Here is a 6,053-nt window from a genome sequence, read left to right as displayed (position 1 = left end):
TTGCTCCATCGCAGTAGAAAGTCCTTGCGGATAAAAACTTCAGACCTACTGCGCATCCCGCGATGTCAGGATGCCGATGGATGTGGAGTTGGGTGGGTTGCTGGTGAGTCAGATTTGAACATTAGGCTATTGGAACTCAATAGGCGTCATCGATGGCAGCCAGCCACAGCTTTCAAGTTTTAATAAAACGCACAGAAGAAAGCTGTCCCCATTCATTCTCCCAACAAAACACGCTTTGTTCATTGGTCAGGGTGGTGGTGGACGCTAAAAGGAGAGCTTTGTCACGCGCAGGGAATGTGAATGTCATCCTCCCCTCCCTACCTGGCGACGGGGCTTCCTTTTGGCAGGTGCAGGGAAATAATGTCATCTCGGTGTGGGGTCTGTTGTCACGGAAACCCATCTTAGGGTCTTGAAAAATTGCTCCTCACTCAGTTCTGATCATACGTTTTTCTTTTCACTTGACAAAACGGAAAGCCATGCATATTCAGCAGTTTTGTTCAGATGGTGGTATAGTAAGGGTTTTCAAGCTGTTATTAATTACACATGCAAAGTCTTCAAATCAAGAGCCCTGCTTCAAGGACCATCACATATCCTGTGGGACTTTTAATGCCAGATGCCTGGAGACTCCCTCTTGAATCTGGGCGCACCTGAGCGTTTATTGGACATGTTTATTGTTCCATGCACAGGCTCACTCATATGTTTGTACAAATGAAAGGCTCTTTTGTTCTGCCACTGTTGGTTAGGGATGTTGGAGTTAGCTTGTTGCAAAGACTGAATCGCATTCAATTAATAAAAGTGCTTTATATCTATTTGGACCCTAACGAAGAAATTTACCAATTTCTAAACCCCAAATGGCTGTGTTTCGTATTTCCTGTTAGTCCATCTAGGTGAGGTAAGAGTTGGTTTGTGTCTTGTTAACAAAATCTGCTCAGTTATTGTTTGCATCTGGCTAAGCCAACTTGAAGCACATGACCGATTCCTGGCAGATCCCAGCACTGCCCATGAACATGTTTTTTCTGGGACAACTGGCTTCCCAGGGCTGCCGAGAACACTTCTAATAGGCACTGAACTGTTTCTAAATGTGGCTGCAGACACCATGTGGCCCCGGTTTTCTTCCCAGTGACGTTAAAACCCTTCCGACTTTCTGGGGTCAAAGATCTCCGTTAGGAGTACGTGTAGAGCTTGGCCTTTGACCAAGTTCCCATTTGCATTTGAAGCCTTTTAAAGTTATCTCCTGCACTTATGACTCACAGGTTTACAATGAGTCGTCTGTTTCTCAGAGGCATATGAGGGAATTGAAAGTAGACCCAGAAAGGGCGATGAAAGAGGAAAGGAGATTTTTAGTCCAAGAATTTTAAAGAAACATGATTCTGAGGCTCAGAAAGATTAAACACACACACACACACACACACACACACACACACACACACACTTCATGGCCAAGTATACAGTCCAGTGCATTTACTTAACTGTTTTGTGACTGTTCTCTGTAGTATTAGGAAAATGTTCACATGTTTAAGTACCCTTTGCCCCCTAAAAATAAACTTTCCTTAGAGCAGTTTTAGGCTTATGGCAAATTGAGAAGAACAGAGTTCCCATATGCCCCACACATGCCCAGATTCCCCCATTATCAAATCCTCCCGAGTGGCCCATTGGGCACAACTGACGGACCTACATTGATTCACCGTCCCCCTCAGTCCATAGTTTGCATTGCAGCTCACTCTGGTGCATGTGCAGTTGGATAAATGTATAATGACGTGTCCATCATTACAGAGGCATACAGAGCGCAGCCCGATGCCCTGGAGTCCTCTCTTCCACCTGTTCATCCTCCCAACCCCAAGCCCCTGGCAACCGCTGATCTGTTTGTCTCCACAGTTTGGCCTTTTCCCGAAAGTCATACAGTGGGAACAGGGTTTGTAGCCCTTGCAGCCTGGCTGCTTTCACTCATGCATTTATGTCTTCTCAGTTCATTTCTTTCTAGCGCTGAGTAACGTTCCATGGTCTGGGTAAACCACACATTTAAGTACTTTTGTTGTTGTTCATCTTCACCCGGGGATATTTTTCCATTGATTTTTGGAGAGAGTAGAAGGGAGGGGGAGAGACAGAGAGAGAGCAACATCGATGTGAGGGAGACACATCGATTGGTTGCCTTCCTCAGGTGCCTGCAACCAAGGTACGTAGTCTTGATGGGAATTGAACTGGGACCATTCGGTCTGAGGGCCAACGCTCTAACCACTGAACAATCTGGCTAGGGCACATTTAAGTACTTTAAAGTTCTTCACACTGTAGTGTCTCAAGTGATCTTGTACCGGGTTTCCCAAATGGGCAAAATCAACTTAGTGTGTCAATACCTTGTGTCATCATAGTGTACGACGAAACCATAGAGTTTTGAAACCTGTGGTTCTACAGCTGTGTATGTGTGGGGTCACAGGGCAAAGGAAGCGCCAGGGGCAACATCTGGTACATTACACAGCTGTGGTTCTCCTGTTTCTCGCTGATTGACTCCGGCTGTATCCGGGTACAAACCCAGCCCTGCCTGGGAAGAGTGAGCAGTGGGCTCAGCACTGCCCTGCCAACTTTTCTGGTGGCTTCTTTAAAACAAACAAAAAACCCCACTGAAATTCGCCTAACATTAAAGTGTGTAATTCAGTGACATTTAGTACAGTGTACAACCATCACCAAAACATTTCAGCAGTCCACCTCCAACTCCATACCTCACCCCTCCCTGCTCCTCAGCACCTGGCAGCCACCAGTCTCCCTCTTGTTCTTCGGATTTGCTTCCTCTAGATCAGCGATGGCGAACCTATGACACGGTGTCAGAGGTGACATGCGAACTCATTTTTTTGGTTGATTTTTCTTTGTTAAATGGCACTTAAATATATAAAATAAATATCTAAAATATAAGTCTTTGTTTTACTATGGTTGAAAAGATCAAAAAATTTCTATATGTGACACGGCACCAGAGTTAAGTTAGGGTTTTTAAAAATGCTGACACGCCGAGCTCAAAAGGTTCGCCATCACTGCTCTAGATATTTCCTATAAACGGAATCATATACTATGCGGCCGGCTGTGTCTGGCTTCTTTCACTTGGCATCATGTTTCCAAGGTTCATCCAACATAGCAGGTGTCACTGCTCTGTTCCTCCCCACCCCGCCCCCCTTTAATATCTTTGATTTTAGAGGTGGAGGAGGGGAGAGAGAGAAAGAGAAACATCGATGTGAGAGCAGAACATTGATGGGCTGCCTCCCGCACATCCCCTATCTGGGATCAAGCCTGCAACCCGGGCATGTGAAGAGAACCGGGAATAGAACCGGCAACCTTTCAGTGCACGGGACGTCGCTCAACCAACTGAGCCACGCCAGCCAGGTGTGTGCTTTTGTTCCTTTCAGTGGAAGAATAACTATGTTTACACCGTATTTTGTTTATGCCTCATCCACAGATGACTATTTGGCCATGCCCCCCTTTGGGCCAGCACAAGTAATGCTGCTCAGACCGCTGGTTCACAGGTTTCTGTGTGGACGAATGTTTTCATTCTCTTGGATGTGGAATTGCTGAGTCATGGAAATTCAGTTCAACTTGTTGAGGAACTGCCCGGTGACGTCTTAAATGTTCCCTATTGCACAGCCACACCTGGCAAGGCTACCCATTTGGAACCGCCCTGGTATAGAGAACTTTGCCATCTCCCATCGCGAGAGCCATCGGAGCAGCCTGGTGGCAACAGAGCTGGATTGAGAGCAAGACCTGGGCCTCAGGCGGCCTGCCTCCACCCGGCTCATCTGGACCCCACTCGAGCCTCCTGGGGCTCCCACTGAGCCTGGAAAGTGAGGAGGGTGGTGGCCGCAGCTCAGCCCCTCTGCGCGGACCCTCTTTGGAGAAGGCGCTGTGAGCTCAGAAACAGAGTCCTCAGATGTCCTGTGGGTCCTGTTTACTTGTACGCACAGCGCTGCCTACAGCAGCAAGGTGGGGACGTGCCCCGCCCTGTGGAAGTGGTGGCGGGAACATTAAACAAGAAAACCTACCATTACAAACCAGGGAGGACAACTACAGGAAAACAGCCTATTGTAGGTGCGGAGGTGGGGGTGGAGGGGGGTACCTCATCCTTTAAAATTATCAAGTCATTCTGCCGTTTTCTCCTGCTGAGGAGGCAGCACGTGGGAGTCCACGCCGCGGAGCGTGAGGCTGCACGAGGCAGGTTCCCCTGTCCTGTGTCGCCCGTGATGGAATGTGCAGCGTCTCCCTCTCTGGGCGAATCCCCAGAGCCTTTCCGTTTTCTCTGGAAGAGTGACAGCCCTAGAAACGGAATCTTTCTCTGGCACGAGGTCTTCTGATTTCCTGTTAGTGAGCAGGAAGGGCCAGGCTGGCTTCCAGTCAGTGGGTGGATTCCTGTGGGTGTGACTGCCCGGCCCCTGCTCCGCAGAACTGCCCGCCTGCCCGGTGTCTGCCCGAGAGAGGGACCTCCTCTTGAGCCTGGCTCACCTGACCAGACCTGCCCCCCAGGGAGGACCCTGGAGAAAGGGAAAGTGGGCAACACCTGACAGTCATTGTCAGCTCTCGGTGGGCGGGTTTCTGTGGCCTTGTTCTCAGGAGCCCCGGCCGAGAGGAGCAGGAAGGGAGCAGAGGCAAGAACACACGCAGCCCTTCAGGAGCGTTGTCTAAGCGACTGCCTGCATTTCTCCTTCATGTCTGAGACTGAGGGTGGGTGCCCTTGACCAGGAATCAAACCCACCCTCTGGTGTGTGGGCTGATCCTCTACCAGTGGTTCTCCACCTTCCTCATGCCGTGACCCTTTAACACAGTTCCTCATGTTGTGGTGACCCCCAATTTCATTGTTACAAATTGAACATAATTAAAGCATAGTGATTAATCACAAAAACACTATGTAATTATATATTGAAGTATGGTAGCAATCATCTCAGGTAGAAACTATAGTTTAACTTTAACCCTGCTGTTTGGCTTCTGTACTTATTTGCTTTGTTTCACAATAGAAAAGTTATTTTGATTTTCTGAATTATATAAATCACCCCATTTGATTGAATACCCTATTGATTGTACTGTGACTATCCCACTGGTTGTGGTCATGCTGGTCTTAGAAAGCACATTTTCCTTTACCTGGGAAGGACAGCACAGTTATCCCAAGGTCAGAGGGCTCCAGTTAACGTGTCCCTGTTGACTCAGTGTTCCGGAGACCCAAAAACTGTAATTTAGGTAACATGCTTAAGTCTGCTTCTGTAAACTGCTTTTTGCAAATCAGGTTCCTCATTCCAAACCTTGGGATGTAATCAATACCTTTGTGATCTTTGCCTATATAAGTCTGGTTTTGTGACCATCTTACTACTATGAGATTTGGGGAATGGCCCCTCATAGTCCTGGATTGCAATAAATGTGACTCTTTAATTCGACTTCTGGAGGCGTCCTTCTGTGATTCGCAGGGTACATTACAACAATATGTGTTTTCCATGGTCTTTAGGGGGACCCCTGTGAAAGGGTCGCGACCCACAGGTTGAGAACCGCTGCTAGCCACTGAGCAACACCAGCCAGGGCTATCAACACAGTCTTAAAACACACTCTTGGAAATATATTTCTGGAGGGAGGGGCTCGGAGACGTCAGCACATGGCTCTGGCTCATCCCCGGGTTGTCGACCCTGATGTTTGCTTTCAGTTGCAAGGCTCCATCGATGTGGTCAGATCAGTCGTGACTATCCACTGAGCAAGGAAGACACAGCAGCAGATGGAGGCAGGCCCCTGGCTCTGGGGAATTCAGGCAGGAGCTTCGTCATCTTAGGACGGCTTTGCACGTTACGATAAGGTTATCTTGCATTCGAATGCTTCCTCGAATACTGTCTTCACCAGTCCTGCCCAGAACGGTTCCAGGTGGAAAAGAAAAACGTCACCGTTTGCAGCTGAAGTAACACAGACACAAAATGATTTCCACGGGCCTCCTGAGCAGTCCATAGCAGAGGAAGGCCTCTGGTCCTAGAATACACTGTGGACTAGTTAAAATACAGACTCGGGCACCACCCCTGGAGCATCCCTTGCAGAGGCCTAGGAGGAGC

This window comes from Myotis lucifugus, unplaced genomic scaffold (assembly GCF_000147115.1).
Source record: "Myotis lucifugus unplaced genomic scaffold, Myoluc2.0 scaffold_176, whole genome shotgun sequence".
Taxonomy (NCBI): Eukaryota; Metazoa; Chordata; class Mammalia; order Chiroptera; family Vespertilionidae; genus Myotis; species Myotis lucifugus.
The sequence above is the reverse complement of the archived record's forward strand: the minus strand, read 5'-3'. Positions refer to the sequence as shown.